The sequence below is a fragment of the Macaca mulatta genome, chromosome 8 (genome assembly GCF_049350105.2).
Source record: "Macaca mulatta isolate MMU2019108-1 chromosome 8, T2T-MMU8v2.0, whole genome shotgun sequence".
NCBI lineage: Eukaryota > Metazoa > Chordata > Mammalia > Primates > Cercopithecidae > Macaca > Macaca mulatta.
Genome location: NC_133413.1, coordinates 146,928,458 through 146,946,033, shown reverse-complemented (window position 1 = coordinate 146,946,033; position 17,576 = coordinate 146,928,458).

Below are 17,576 nucleotides of genomic sequence, written 5' to 3'. Positions count from 1 at the left end.
ATAACAGTAGGCCGGCAGAACAATTTTATTTATGACCTTAGATGCAAAAAATTAATAACTGGATATTATCAAATCATATCTAACAGTAAAGTAAAATAATTGTTCAACACAACAAAAGGAAAACATATTTAAATATGAATAATTCACCTCAAATTGAAAATTCTTATCAATTATGTAGGTGGTAAGAATGCAAGATATGTATCTAAGTGCAATAATTATTTACAAGAAGTAATAGCAAGCAAGAGTAAATAGTAATATGCTGAAGTCTTTGATTACTATAAAAATCAAAGAAATGTGTACCATCAACACTGTTATTCAACATTATCTTGAAGTATCTAACCAACACAATGAGATTAAGGGAGGAGCCCACCCCTCATATTGTCTTATGCCCAATTTCTGCCTCCAAAGAAAGAAAAAGGGAGTAAAAACTAAAAGGCAGAAATGAAATCCACAGGCAGACAGCCCAGCGCCATACCCTGCGCCTGGTAGTTAAAGATCAACCCCTGACCTAATTGGTTATGTTATCTATAGATTACAGACATTGTATAGAAATGCACTGTGAAAATCCCTATCCTGTTTTGTTCTGATCTAATTACTGGCACATGCAGCCACCAGTCATATACCCGCTGCTTGCTCAATTGATCACGACCCTCTCACACGCACCCCCTTAGAGTTGTGAACCCTTAAAAGGGATGGGAATTGCTCACTCGGGGAGCTCGGCTCTTGAGACAGGAGTCTTGCCAATGTCCCCAGCCGAATAAACCCCTTCCTTCTTTAACTCAGTGTCTGAGGAGTTTTGTCTGCAGTTTGTCCTGCTACAAGATAAAAAACAAAACATGAAATAAATACTGTAAAAGGAGAAACAAACATATATCCCTTTGCAGTTGATATGATTGCATATGTAGAAAGCTCAGGAACCAAATAAAAACAATTTCTAGCAAAAGAAAATTTAATGAGATAAATAGATTTAAAAAGCAGTAATCTAAAATAGAATTATAAATATGTTAAACTTATGGTTTGTCCCAGTGTGTTAAGAGAGTTGCTCAGAATGATTGAATTTAGGGCTTATTTTCAGGACTGTAGGAGGTGAGGTTAAATAAATAATCATTATGACTCTCAAGTATGGGGTTCTAACAATGAGCCATGTGTTAGGCCTCTGAGCCCAACCCTGCACATATGCACCCAGATGGCCTGAAGCAACTGAAGATGACAAAAGAAGTGAAAATGGCCAGTTCCTGCCTTAACTGATGACATTATCTTGTGAAATTCCTTCTCCTGGCTCAGAAGCTCCCCAACTGAGCACCTTGTGACTCCCACCCCTGCCCGCCACAGAACATCCCCTTTGACTGTGATTTTCCACTACCTACCCAAATCCTATAAAATGGCCCCACCCCTTTCTCTCTTCCCTGACTCTCTTTTTGGACTCAGCCTGCCTGCACCCAGGTGATTAAAAACCGTTATTGCTCACACAAAGCCTGTTTGGTGGTCTCTTCACACGGACACGTGTGATACCATGCATATTGCAAATTGCTTTATAACTATTAGCTTGTTTAATCAAAACTTTGACAGAATTATCCGGCTTTTCACATCAAGACACTAAGCCCTAAAATGTTTAAGTGACTTACCTGCGATCACAAAACCTACCAGGCACCGAGTTGGAATACAGAACTGTCTCCTTGAATCTAATGTGCTGTTTGTAATGAAGTGAGGCTCTGTAGGCAGGCAGATTGGAAGGGACACATGAAGGCTTTTGGAAGCTGCCAGGCTTCCAGGGTTTAGTGTCATGTTCCCAACTTGGATGGGGGCCAACTGGGTTCTACTTGCTTCTGGGAAACATTTATCTCCCCAGCCGGCCTCCCCTGGACCTTCATTAATGCTTGACAGGAAAATACCAGGGCAGTGGTAGGAAAACACCAGGGCAATGGTGAGAAAACAGTGTCCTGCAGAAGCACGTTAAACAAACAAATGTGCTAGCTGGGATTACAGGCCGTTAGATAGACAAGTGACATCGGGAGCTGCTTGCCTGCCAGAGAAGGAGGGCAGAGATTAAAAAAAAAAAAAAAAAAAAGGAGCAGTGTATTTTTCCTGTTTCTTTTAATTTAGAGTTGTCTGTTTTTCCCTTGAGCTCTTTTTGGCCAAGGACGTATCTTGGGCCCATCCATGTGACAGTGATTGAGCTGAGCTGCTCTCAGCGAGTCTTTCCTGGGCTGGGCCTGTGAGGTTAAGGTCCAGGCTCTGATTTGGTGCAGGGTCATATCTGCATCGTAAAGCCTCATCATTCTGGGGCCAGGAGCAATGTGGCTTATCTTCTTCTCATGGTAGAAAGGCTGAAGCACATGAAGATTAAGGCAGACTGTGCTGGTGAACATCTCATTCATGAAAGTAAGTCTCTTGGACAAGCCTAAAATCAATGGGAAGAGAATATATATCTGTTGCGGGAAGTCAGGGACCCTGAATGAAGGGGCCAGCTGAAGCCATGGCAGAAGAACATAAATTGTGAAGATTTCATGGACATGTATTAGTTCCCCAACTTAATACTTTTATAATTTCTTACACCTTTACTGCAATCTCTGAACATAAATTGTGAAGATTTCGTGGATATGTATCCCTTCCGCAGTCAATACTCTTGTGATTTCCTATGCCTGTCTTTACTGTAATCTCTTAATCCCGTCATCTTCATAAGCTGAGGATGAATGTCACCTCAGGACCCTGTGATGATTGCATTAGCTGCACAAATTGTTTGCAGAGCATGTGTGTTTAAACAACATGAAATCTGGGCACCTTAAGAACAGGGTAACAGCAATTTTCAGGGAACAAGGGAGATAACCTTGAAGTCTGGCTGTCTGTGGGCCAGGCAGAACAGAGACATATTTTTCTTATTACCGAAAACGGGTAAGATAAATATCACTGAATTCTTTCCCCAGTAAGGAATATTAATAATTAACAGCCCTAGGAAAAGAATGCATTCCCAGAAGAGGCCTCTGAAATGGCCGCTCTGGGAGTGTCTGCCTTATGCAGATGTAAATAGGGATGAACCATGACCTAGTTTCCTGCAGCGCCCCCAGGCTTGCTAGGATTAGGAAATTCCAGCCTGGCGAATTCTAGTCAGACCGGTTCTCTACTCTCGAACCTTGTTTATCAGTGACAATGCATGCACAACTGGACATGGAAGTTCATTAGTGATTCTAGTTTCACCCTGACCATGTGATCTCACCATGACCTCCTGCCTTGTGATCTTTTGTCGCCTTTGAAGCATGTGATCTCTGTGACTCACACCCTATCGTACACTCCCTCCCTTTTGAAAATTGCTAAGAAAAACTTGTTGGTTTTATGGCTCAGGGGGCATCATGGAACCTGCTGACATGTGATGTCTCCCCTGGACACCCAGATTTAAAATTTCTCTCTTTTGTACTCTTTCCCTTTATTTCTCAGACCAGCTGACACTTAGGGAAAATAGAAAAGAACCCACATTCCCAGTTGGAGGCACTGCAGTGTCACATGGCAAAGGAAAGGATGAAAGAACTGAGGACAATAATGGCATCAAGCACTACTGGCTCAGATCAATATTGTAGAAAGGGGACTGTGTCCTCCAGTCTCTTCTTCCCAAAATTTGGACATATCAATTTCACCTACAAGATATGTTTTTTCTTATCTTTGTACCACCCATATCATTATTTGATACTTATTTCTGTTTCTATTGATCATTTTGGAAACTTATAGAAATCTATATTAAAATGGAGCTTTGTTTCACTAACTTGACTGACAAAAAAACCTCTGTTTTATTCACTATTAATAGAAGGTAATTGTACAAATAAATAATTTAATTTAAATTATTGCAAGACATTGTGACTACCAGAGATGCTGAATCTCTCTTTGTTAAATATGTAATTAGCAAGTGCTAGAGCAACATAAGTATTTTTATTTGGTATGTTCAGGATAATTGAAAAGAAATGAATGGTGAAGATACGGTCATGATTTACTTAATACTCTCTCCCTGTACCACTCAAAATCATCTCCCGTTCATAATAAAACCATCTGAGTGTCATGCATTCAAAAACACTGTCCTAGGACAAGCCACTTATTTCCATGACATATGTGGGGAAAATGAGGCTCAATAACTTTGATAGACAAGGCAAAATTCACACAAGCAGGATCAGAGACAAAACAAAAGCACCATCCTCGTCCTCCACTCAGTTGTGGCAGATTGCCTCAAAGCACTTCAGGGATAAGTTAATACTACTTAATGAGGCAAGATTTGGAAAGAAAAGGAGAAACAGGACAGGAGTTGATATGAGGGAAGTCAGTGAAACTAGGTTTTGTTTATGGTTCTGGCACTGATTCACTGTTTATCCTTGAGTAGCTCAATTAATCTTCCTGGGTCTCTCATTCCCATTTGTCAACAAGCGGTAATGAATGGGCCTTGCAGAAATGATAGGGGGATTAATAAGGTAACACACATACAGTGCTCTGAGCACATCAAAGAAATGGCTCTGTGTATAAATGCAGTGTGTTACTGCCATCAGAAAGGCAGTAAGTTGGGAGAGAGGAAAGACAAGAGAGAGAAAATGAAGGGGGCTAGAAATAAAAGCAAGTTAAAGGAAGTGAAATGGAATAGCACATGAAACCAGAAGGAGCAGAAAATAGAAGATACTTGTGTAAGGATGGAGAAAAGGTGGAGTAAGAAAAAGTAAAAATACATTCATAGAAATCTGGGTAAAGAAAGACTTCGCTTTAGTTATCAACTGGACAGACTAAGCAGATAAGAAAATATGGTAGTAGAAAAAAGGACAGGGACAAATTGGGTTGTGGGTTAAACAGTAGGCTAGATAGGAGCAGATCTTGTTTCCACCAGCTCCACATCATTGGAAAGTCACTTTACTTCATTATCACTGTTTCCCATCTGTAAAAAGAAAATGTTGAGATGTTTGCTAAGAAAAGCTAAAAGAGAAATACTGGTAAAAAGAAGGTTAAAGGGAAAAGAAAGATAGATTGCCAAACATAAATAAGTCATTTTGCTTTCTTCAGATGATGAATAAGAATTCTAAACTTATTTCATTAAAAGAAAATAACATGTCATTATACACACAAGTAAAAAGAGCACATTTTATTTTAAAGTGAACTGAATATAATACTTTCCCATATTGGGCAAATACTGGGTCATAAAGCAAATATCAATACATTTAAGTGACAAAGAATTAGGACATACTCTCTGCATGTAGTATATTTAAACTGGAAATAAGTAACAAAAAATAACTAGATGAACTCCCATATTTTTTATTTAATCATTTCTTCTATAATTTTCTTATCAATTAATGAAGATACCAAATGAATATTAGAAGAGTTGCCTGGCATGTTGGTTTAAGCCTGTAATCTCAACAATTTGAGAGTCTGAAGCATGAGGATTACTTAAGGCCAGGATTTTGAGACCAGCTCAGGCAACATAGAAGGACCATGTCTCTACAACAACAACAACAGCAAAAAAGTATAAAATATCATTAGTCAGGAGTGGTGGCATTTGGCATTTGCCTGTAGTCCTAGCAAGGCTATACCATAGTAATAGCCACTCCAGATTCCTAGTGGCTATAACTGTGAGACTCAAAGTTTCCCCTTCTCCTTATCCTAGTAGAGGGTCTAATTTCAGTATCTGGATTTTCCCTGATGGCCATCGTCCCTTGCTAATTAAAAAGATTATTTCCAAGTTTTGAAACATATGTTTACTTTTCTCCAATTTGTAAATTCAACATTATATCTTCCCCAGTTCCCACAACTCTTTCACATCAGAAAACAGAGTGGTGCTTTTTCAAAGACTTTAGTGAATTGAAAGCTAAGCAATGATAATATTTAACAAGTGAATTTTTTTTCTATTCAAAAATTTTGGTCTCAGAGAATGGCTAATCTAGTTTCTGAATGATTTCATTTTAATTGTGGACAATTCCTTAGAGATTTTCTAGCGAAACCTATGTTATGCAGAAAGAAGATGAGGAAATTGAAGCTAGATGATATTATCAAGGAAGACTAATTAAGATTGAGCTTGGACAAGAACTTCAAAACTCTTGGCTTCTTCTAATATTGTTTCTCCCATATAACAAGTTCATCTTCTCTATTTCTCTCTGAATTAACAGAAGAGGTAATTATAAAATAATTCACACCTGTAAAACCTCAATGAAATATGTGCAAATTGAAATACATGAAAACATTCTAGAACTTCTCCTGTTTGCTTAGTATTTAATAATTCCCTAATGAGTGGTCCACAGAATAATTGCTTTGAGTTGAAAGGTGGCACTATTAAAGGGTGCTCTGCAGGAAAAAAAAAGGAAAGGCAAGTTGGACAGAGGCCATATGGGATGTGCATATTCTAGGAAAAAGAAACTGAGTTTTAGGAATGAGGAAGGCATATATTCTTGCTCGACTGAGATCATATTTTGGCATATGACTATTCACCTTAGATTTAAAATGACATTACTAATGGAGGAAAAAACAAAACAAAAACTATAGTTGATGAAAATGTAATCCTTTTCACCCATTCAAAATTCATTTCTTGGTGAAAGCAAGGGAAAGAGCACAAGTAAGTATATTTCAGAATGAGAGAGAATGAAAAATTCAGAAAATGTCAATATGTCTGAAGTTCCCAAAGTTTACAAGAATGAAGGTAAAAGAATGAGTTTAGAGGTGCAGGTGGAGATTTGATGAGGTAAGTTTCAGTGGCAGTCATTTGACTGTTCACTCAACCACCAGCTGCTCTCTTCTGAACACAATAGGATTTCATTTTCTGACTCTATGAGAGTAGACTTGACTAATAATGGTGAATAGTAGTGACATTTGGGAATACCCGTACAGAGAATTTGGTTTCTGGTTTGAGAACCTTTATAACTCCATGTCTCTTTGGTTTGCTAAACAGTGACATTCAAGACAGTGGCTTATGGCTTACGCCTGTAATCCCAGCACTTTGGGAGGCCGAGGTAGGCGGATCATGAAATCGAGACCATCTTGGCTAACACGGTGAAACCCCATCTCTGCTAAAAAATACACAAAATTAGCCAGGCATGGTGGTGGGTGACTGTAGTCCCAGCTACTCAGGAGGCTGAGGCAGGAGAATGGCGTGAATCCAGGAAGCAGAGCTTGCAGTGAGCCGATATCATGCCACTGCACTCCAGCCTGGGCAACAGAGCGAGACTCCAACTCAAAAAACAAAAACAAAAAGACGGTGGCTTAGCTAAATTTGTTAACCAAATTTCCCGAGAAAATATAGTAAGTAAAAACGTTGGGTGACTCATGATGAAGAAATTCCATTAGTGGAAAGTAAAATATTTCTGCTCGAATGCTCTGAATCTGGGAGTGGCTGTTACTATGGTATAGCCTTGCCTGCCTGACATAGTCCCATAAAGTATTTTAGAATTTGGGTCTATATATTGTTCACGAGTGGGCATAGTTATGGGTCAACCATGAAGTGATCAGCATAGTTATGTTCCCCCGTTGATCCCCCTTCAAGAAAGAATTAGTTATACCAACAGACTACATGTACCAGCTACTTTAAGAGATGGCTTCAGCTGCAGATAACGACTGCACACATGCTCTCCGCTTTTTGTGAACAACTCACAGCACGAATGGCTAATTGTGATGAAGTTTAAAGACTTGCATATTTCAAACCAATTCTAAACAACAGTGAAGAGTGAGCTTTTCTCCAGAGCTGCCTGTGGATTTGGCTGAGGCTGTTGTTGGACTAAAAGCTCAACGTCTCCCTCTACCCAAACCCAATTTCTTCTTCTTCCTTTTGCTGGTGTTGATTCCGAGGATGCTACCTAGTAAATATACTACAAAATTAACTCTGCCCTCGAAAGAGCAAAGCCGGGGAAAGTTAGTGCTGGAATCCACAAGCAGGCAAGAAAAAGGTGTGTTGTAGATGGATCACTCATCACCTGGCCAGCAATGAGAACTCCATCAGTGTGGTTGCCAGAGCACAGTGGGTCGCTGCCTTAGGCGGTGGTCCAGCTGCTCGAATTTTCACTTGTAGTGAAATAGGACATAATATCTGTGGAAGCAAATGTACTACCTGATGCAGTATTTTAGCCACGTGGGAAATATGAGGGAAATAGCAGCCAGGGAAGTAGAATTGGATGGCTGTTGAGGGATGTGATACATACTCTAGGAAAAAATAAATAAATAAGGAGAGGCTGAGAGCTGTGTGTAAAAGCCATAGAGTCTCATTTATAGCGTACAAGTAGACTCTTCTCTTTGCCATTAGAAATTTAGAGAAAGCTGAAGACAAGCACTAGACCCTAATTATCAGACAGCCAAGCTCCCAAGAATATTATATTCCCAGTAATGGTTTTACTAAAATGGCTCTACAGACAATTAGTTGTCACACAAAGGTTCAGTGAAGTAAGAGTCAAGAGAATAAGGCTTACAGACACTAACCCCACCAAGTCAAAGCAAAGACACCCTTAAGCATTTTGACACTATATCTTAATATATATTTTTTCAATAAAGATGCTACTGCTGCAAAAACAAAGCTGGACATTACTGGCCTATTATCCCATATAATCCACTGAACTCAGCAGAGAGGTGAAAATTGAGAATAACTTGTCCTGCCTATTACACACACACACACACATCTCCATTGTGCAAATTAGGACACTTAGAATTTTAGATCAAAAATAGTATTTCCCAACACCTTTATCTGCCCTTCAGCTAATTTTATCATTGTTAAATTTACTGAGATGATTGTAGCTTATGTTTTTGGAAATTACAATGTAAAGACTCATAAAAAATTAATTTACAACAATGTTTGTGGGTATAAATATATTTTGAGAAAATGTGGGTAGTTTTTAAATTCCAAGAAACTTGAAGATATGAATATTGAACTAAATTATAAAATGCTTTAAATATTTTAGTTTTGGGAGACGTATCTAAGGCTAAGATTACAAAGATAATTATACACACAAAAGATTTGCAGGATACCTGAATATCAGCTATTTTATGAATAATAATAATTATGACTTAAAATTTTATTGTGTGACTCAAAATATATCTCCAATTTTATTTCCAGTAAACTTGATTTTCATTTTATAAATATAAAGCACTTTCAGAGGTTTAATTTTATATGCCACTGAATAAAAAGTTTTATTTATTGATGGATATTTTAATACTAAAATTCAAAATAAAATCAGCCAAAATGAACTTTAAAACCCACAAAACTTAGAAGGACGGGTGAATGTCAGTGACTAAAGATGATGTTAAACACATTTGAACCCAGCCAGATGCCCACATGAGCAATTTCTGTTTTCCCACAAAACAGAAACAAGAGGTAATCTTCAGTGTGACAACTAGAGTACTAGGTATCTACATCCATGAGAAAAAAATGCCATTTTCAATATTTCAAAAATACAAAATTTATTTATATGTATACATTTTCAACAGCTTCTTTTGAAAAAGAAATTCAGAATATCATGAAAACATAGCCTTTGGCTAAAAAGTCCAAAAGATTTTAGCTTTGTTCAAACTCTCACACTTCATGCTTGTGAATCAGAAGTACAAAAATTCTAGAAAGATAATCTTTCAGGTTCAACTTGCAAGAAGTGTCCACCTCTGATCCTGTAACTGTGACTAGCAAGATTATATTTTAAGCATAGCTAATGCTGTGTGAGCAGTAGGTGAGTGGACCTTGCAGAGAAAGGGAATCAGTGTGAGCATGGAAAATATTTTATAAGAGACGTGGCTCTTATACCTGCAGACAAGATTCAGTTCTTAATATACACCATTAGCTCTGTCATTTTATTTCAGTTGTAGCATATCATTTGCTGTTATAAAGTTTAGTAAACCTGATTAATATCAGACTAAAACTGTAGGTTTCGTGAAACAAGACATAAGTATATTTTGTTTCCTTATTGGTTTATAAATCTAGCACAGTAAATTTCAGTAAATATTTGGGTAATTTTATGAATGATAAAATAAATGGAAAGAATGGATTTTTATTGGACATCTCTTAGATCCAGTCCAATCTGGTAAATCTAAGAGTTTGCAGGATAGTCTAATAATGAAATTTATTTCTGTTCCCAGGAATAGAACTCAAAGTAGATACTCTCTTAAAAATAAATAAATAAAGAGAGGAGGGAGCTCTTGACACAGTTCCACGTGCAATTTAATGGCACACACAATCTATGTAAATGGTGGCCACTGGAATGAAGGAATCATACTCAGAGCTTTTGTATAGAACACAGCCCTGGCTCTACATGAGTGGATAAATTTCTGGCAAGGTTTGATACTACTTCCTACTTTCCCTGGTTCAAATTAAAAAATGAATAAATAAAAGTGGGGTGGGTGAAAAGAAGAGAATACCTGGCTAAAGAAGAATTAAATTCTACAGCATTTTCCAATTCAGGTGTGTGTAGTGCAGCTGATAGTAGAGAAGGGTTGCAGTAGTTTTCTAATAGCTTACAAGGTCCTCAATAAATCATATACATATATTTTAAACATAAATTCTACCTGTGTGGTTATGGTCACATTTGTCAGCTGGATTTATAGTTAAGGTACTCATGCCGCAACTAAACTAGTGAGATGTCTAGTAGCCAGAGAAAGAAAATTTTGTTGTAGATTGGTATCTTCTTGGGAACCCCAACCCACAAATGTAGTTTCAGGGGCCTAGTGTAACAGGTAACAGTGGTACGTGTTGCTGTACCAAAAAGAAGATAACAGCCCTAAGTACAGAAAGATTGAGGTGCTTGTTTTTACTTACTTCACAGTATTCATTTTCTTAAGACATTAGAGGTACAAGCTATATGTATCCTTCTCCTTCTCCTTCTCCTCCTCATCACCACTAAGATCCTACCTAAAGCATGTTTCTGTTACAGAGGCCAGAATGTACTTCCAATTAGTAGCTTCGGGCCTTTTTTCTTGATAAAATCATAAAAGCACGACAAGCCTGCCTAACAGGTTTTGGAGAACCTTTCTGTTCCCCTAGCTCCTGTTGGAATCATAGGTGTAGGGAATTCAAAATATCAAACCACACTCTAAGCATAATAGTACCAAAAAGATTAATATAAGATTCGAGCCATTCCAGTTTAACTGTCTCCCGTGCTCCTACCTTTTTTCTCCTATAGTTAAAACAAAATAAAACAAACAAGCAAGTCAAACAACAGCAAAAACCCCCTCCTTTTCAAAACAACTCTTAGGACAATTCGGTTACAATTTGTGAAATGGTATTTTTCTGAGCAGAAAAAAATACAAAAATCATGTTATAACTTAAGAACAACAGTTTAAAGTCACAAATAGTGGTATTTGTCTTTATTTTATTCCAAGGAAGGGAAGAAAGGCATTAATTGTATGCCAGGTGTTAGAGGGGCTTTGGGTGATAATGAGGCATTGAGCAAGGTCACCTGGACTGGTGCTCCGTGTACTATTGCATGTAGTCCTACTAAGAATCCAATAAAGTAGGTTCTACTCTACTTTTCTATACATAAGAAAGCTTAGCCCTGGTCACTCAGTAAGTGAAGGAATCAGGATTCAAACGCAAGAGCTCACATACCTAGCCACTATTTCAGTAATCATCTGTTCTATAACCAAGAATATTTATTCATATAAATAAGATGTGTTATGCAAGTAGATGTGGTGGCAAGGGTTTTAAGATAAACAAATAGAATGAGAGAAGGAGAGGCAGATTTGTACCCCAACCAGTAGGGCTGAGACTGCCTAGGACTGAACTGTAAAGACACTACTTCCAGGAATCTAAATGTACAAGGACTCCATCTGTATTACATACACACACACACACACACACACACACACACATGTATGTGTGTGTGTGTGTATATATATGTGTGTGTGTGTATATATATATATAATGGTATGTAGTAAATAAAGTTGTATATAGTTACAATATAGCTGAGTAGTTGTAGTTAGAAAAGTCACATGCAAATTTGGAGAATAGGAAATATAAAGTGAACATTGGAATCAAGGATATGAGAGGAGTTTGGGGAAGGTTGTGTTTGACAGGTAGTAAAGGATGAGATCACAAGACATCAATCTGAGTAATACTTCAAAGACAACACATAGACTTGAGAAAAACAAAAAAATATTTCCTAAGGAAGGCAACTGCTAAGAGCAGGTGATCTTAGGAGCTAAAGTTCCCTCTAATTTTGTATTAGCACTTCTTTAACTCTTCTGTTAATTCATTTGTAGAAACTTCATTACAATGTGGCATCAGGAGAAAAATAAGAATGAATGTCTCCTGAGAGATTAAAATAAATGAAAAGGAGTCACCAATCTTTACAACAGTGTCTAGAATCATCTTTAAAAACTTACCAGCTGATAATTTTAATACTCACATTACAAATTACCATGTTGCTTAATTCTTAGTTTAGTTCAAATCAATATGTAGAAGTTATTTAGTGTATTGAGTATTGAGGTCTTAAAATTTTGGCACTCTGACAGGTGATTTTATAGCAATCATTTTTGACTTCATTTATTTATTAAAACTTTGCTTTCAATATTGTATGTATTCTGCATTTGGGGCATTGTGCATGATTTTAGGGATGCAAAATGAGTGACCAGATGTTTTCTTTCACAATGCCTTTGCCTCTGTTGCTTTTTCTTTGAGGACTATGTTTCTTTTCTCTCAGATAGGCAAGTACATGTTTATCTTCCAAGACTCAGCTCAAACATCACTACTTGATTATATGATTGCATCTTTCTAAAGCAGCTAAGTTCTTAAGGACAGTTACCTTTTCTAAATCATTTTTTACTTCCAATACTAGGAAAATGATTATCTGAGCTAGCTGACCACAAAAGTTATATAAATGGCATACAACCTCTCTAAACCCTCTGATTGGTAATACAGGAAGAGAACTTGCCTTTTCTGTGAGTCTGCATCTAAATGCCTGCTTGTTACCCTGGGAATGTTAGTTTCGGTGGGTGCAGCTGTTGGAAGATGAGCTGGACATGGAGTAGAGGAAAGCAGTCATCAGTTGGGAGCCAGAGGGTATTTCTGTATCTTTTTGTTGCTACATCTAAATTTTATGTCCTCTAAACTTAATGATATCTGTTTTGTTTCATCTTTCTAAAACACTATCACATCCCTGTTTTGGCCAATTCTGAACTAGATTCCTACTCCTGCTACAGATGAGGGAAATCAGAAATCTAAGAAACAGTTCCTGGTTTTAGACAAGTTGACATCAAACATTTGAGCCTATGAATCAAATAATTAGCCTAAGGTTTCCTTGGTCAGCATTGAGCATTTGACTTAGTTTATCCTGAATGGTAAAGCTTTCCCGCTATGCTTATAATCTTACCATCCACTTAGAGAAGAAGGAGGATCATTGTTATGACTCAAGACTAATATAATAATAACACAGAATGTGATTGTCACTTTATGGTGAATAGCCTATTTGATTTTTATTTTCCATATCATCTAGTCATATGTTTGTAGTAGTTAGTATCTATGTATCTGTTATCATAAAATGGGCTTGTGAGGGTTCTGGGTGGAAGAAGATAAAAAGGGAAAATTTTCCAACAGAACACTTAGTTAGATTAAGTATAAGCCTTAAGATTTAGATGAAAACAAATGTCTTCTTTACCTTGTTACACATCTTATATTGGATTTGTTATATTTTTCCTCTTTTTTCTTTAATCATATGAATGACAGGAACTCTAGGGAAAAGATTAGGTTTTAAACTTGGAAGAATTCCCAGTTTTGGACTAATTAATTTTTGTCTAGTCTGCTCATGGCTGTTGGCCTCCACTTGACAGAGGAAACACATTGAATTAGTAATGCTTGGATTTTACCCATTATTTTATATTGTACAAGGGAGTGGTCAAAAATGTCAAACCTCTGCCCCAAGTTTAAAAACACATATTGGGACATTTCTCTAAGAAATTAAATATTTAGAGGGAATATATACCGGAGCACAACACACATCCAAGGTGCTGCTTCTCTCTCTTCTTTGTGGTGGTCAGAGTTACAACGGTCAGTGAATGAGTCTATACCAGAAGAGGCCAGACCTTCTCATTTGAAACCTTCTGGGACAGCTCCTGGGCCATAGGGCAGCTCTTCTGGCCTGCTAAGATCTTAGAAAGTGAGCATCTTTCTTCCTGTAGTCCCTCTGATGCCTGAAGTCTATGCCTGTGTCTCCTTCTATTGGAGGGAAAAGTTCACACAGTTTGAACAGGACTCTGAGAAACCTGCAGAGCGAAACTTCCACCGGTCTCTGTTCCAGGCCTCTCATGCTCATCTCGATCAGGATGAAAGAGTGAGCTTCAATCACTGGAGCCCTTAAAGGAGTCTGGGGTCACAGACTTACACATAATGTCTATTAATGAAGTGTCCTGTTTTACTCATCTATCTCTTTTCTTCGCAGGATTGATTTGGATAAGAATTATTGTGTTTTGTCATTTGTTTACAAAAATGTTAGCACTTTCGACTAGAGTCCCATATGGACTTATGAGGATGAACTCTAATGAAAAATACATTTTTTCCCCAGGGTTTTTCTTTCTTCCTTTCTTTCTTTCTTTCTTTCTTTCTTTCTTTCTTTCTTTCTTTCTTTCTTTCTTTCTTTCTTTCTTCCTTCCTTCCTTCCTTCCTTCCTTCCTTCCTTTCCTTTCCTTTCTTTCTTTCTCTTTCTTTCTTTCTTTCTTTCTTTCTTTCTTTCTTTCTTTCTTTCTTTCTTTCTCTTTCTTTCTTTCTTTCTTTCTTTCTTTCTTTCTTTCTTTCTTTCTTTCTTTCTTTCTTTCTTTCTTTCTTTCTTTCTTTCTTTCTTTCTTTCTTTTTTCCATAAACTCTCTAAAGCACTTGCAGAGGAGTGCATCAGGATCAGAAACTGACCATCTCCTCACTAGGTATTAATGTTATTTCTCCCACTTTAGAAATTAGAAACCTGAATATGGGAAAGAAAATCAACTCCACCTTTTCCCACAGTTATGAAGTGGTTCAAATGTGGCTGTCAGGATTGAAATGTAGCTGTCTTTGTCTATAACAACTATGAGCTTTCAAATTTTAAATATTGCCACCCATAATTTAATTGATGCCTTGAGATTCTCTAATTCTTCTCCACATCCAAATGAAGTTCCATAAGTGTATTCCCTTTCACAAAGTAGAGATCTTAATAAAATTATGAATTTTAATATAACTATGACTTTATCATACTTTATTATTTGATATATAGTAATATGTAGTTTAAACAAATCCATCATTTCAAGTGAAGTATGGTAGAAAGAAGGCATTTCTATTCATATTTGTTTTCTTTTAGGAAATTAAAGATCTTATGTATTTATCTAAGAGTTAAATACATAGATATTTTATTAATAGAAAGTACTATTATTTAAACTTTGTGTTCAAGGCAAGGATGAAAATCTCCTCCCCATGTTTTGCTTTTTGAAACTTTGTTGGTATTTTAGAGATGTTTTCTTACTTTATTTGGAACCCATATAAGGGCTCTAAACCTCAAAGGCACATGGGGATGAAAGGTTGAGTGCTTTGATTTGAATTATAATTTTCAGTGACGTAGCACCTTTCATCTGGGAATGCAAAGCCATCCTCAAGAAATTGCAGATATTATTTCAACACCCCTTTGAGGCAGCTAGAATTTACTTGGAGCTGGAGAGGCAGAAACACAAACAGGGAAAGAGAAAAGCTAAATATGTATATTATTTTATATATATAATTATATATTTATTATATATAATATATTATATATAATAAATTAGTTATATTTAATATTTGGTATATATTATATAATAAATATATGATATATTATATAATAAATATATAATATATATTATATATAATAAATATACATATATATACACAAACCCACTGAACACCCCAATTTTCCTTTCTGTTCTTCTGCAATTAGAACTTGCTCTGCCCAGAATGAAAAGATTATGAATGGAGGTGTTATTTAAGAAGCTTTATATTTAAGGGCTCAGTTTCTGTGCATGCCAAAGTTTTCTGTGAACTAATAGAAAAAGGAATATGAGGAGAGAGAGAGAAAAGAGACAAGTTTTGTAAGCAGACAGCAATATGGTTCATCAGAAGACAGGGAGTAGATTAGTAGTAAGGAAATCTTTTCATAATGAATGTAACTCCTTATATCCAATATTCAAGCAAAACGTGTCTACTCTACTTACGCTCTGTCTTGGAAACACTTTCTTTCCTCTCTATTATCAATGAGCTACCACCAGAATCTTTCCTTTGGATTGTTACAACAGCCTCAGAGACCCACCCCCAAATCTCTCCTTTACCCATCCAATATACACCTATAGACAAAGGGATTTTTCTAAACATGGCTCTTTTCTACTTAAAATTATTTCTTGACCTCTTTATAGAGCCACAGAACAACAAAGACTTTTGCTTGGGACAGAACCACCCTAACTAAAGTGGCCTCCACATACATTTTGTCCACATTGATTGAAGTTTCTTCCATCCATGATCCCTACCCCCACTTCAAATCGTGCTTTATATATTTCTACCAAATTAAACCGTTCCTTCTCCTTCAAACACGCAACAGAATATTTCCACCATTGCCTCCTGTGAGCATCCTATCCTCAGCCTGCTATGTTCTTTTCCACCTTTCTGTGTCTAACTTGGAAAACTGCTATTCAGACTTAATACCCCTGTTCAAAGATCACCTTGTTAGTGCAGAAGACTTGCTTACTGGTGTATGTGTGTGTGTGTGTGTCTGTTTCTTTCCACCCACTGAAATTTTGCTATTATATATAGATTTGCCTTATGATCTTCCCTATTAAACTTTAATGTTTTTATGGCAATATTGCATCTCACTCACCTTCAGATCCCCTGTACGGATGTCAATACCTAGAGCAGAAGAAGCTGGAATCAGTATATAGATGCACATAAACATTTATAAATGTAATTAATAAATATCTTTAAACAACTATTTATTTTGAGAAGTATCCAACCCATTGCTATGTATGTGTACAACTGCTACCATACGTGTCCATTCGTATTTCAATACAGTGTTCCCATACACACCAATGGATTCCTATGGCAACTCCCGCATATTTTTGGGGGGGTCATAGCAACATAGTTAGTGTTTAAAGTAGAATGACAAGGAGATGACTCCTGAAGAAATAGCTTTAAGCCATCAAGAATTGGGATTTGCTGTGTAAATACTCCAGCCTCCTTTTCCTTCAGTGGAAACAACACTGAGAAAATTTTATGCTCTCTCCCAGAGGTTTTCAGAGCAATTGAGACTGTGTTTTCTAAAGCAGTAACCTGCTAAATATGCCGTATTGACTGCTATCATCTCCCTGTCTTACTCTTCACTTTTCTACCAGAAATTTCTAAGTTCTCTTTCACTGAAACCCTTGTCTCAGGACTTACTTTCGGAATAACTCATCTTAAAACAAATAATCATTCTGAACACATAAGACCCTCATCCTCAATCAATTACACTGATCTGACATTCCAGGATATTTCCTACAGTGTTTGGTAGGAGGGTACCATGACGTCATGCAATGGGGAATCTGTTATGAGTTTAAACTTCAAGCAGAGAGTGAGTCTTCCAATCCAAAGGATTTTAAAATACCTCTCTTGTTGCCATAATGTGCAGAATGTCATTCAGGAAAGA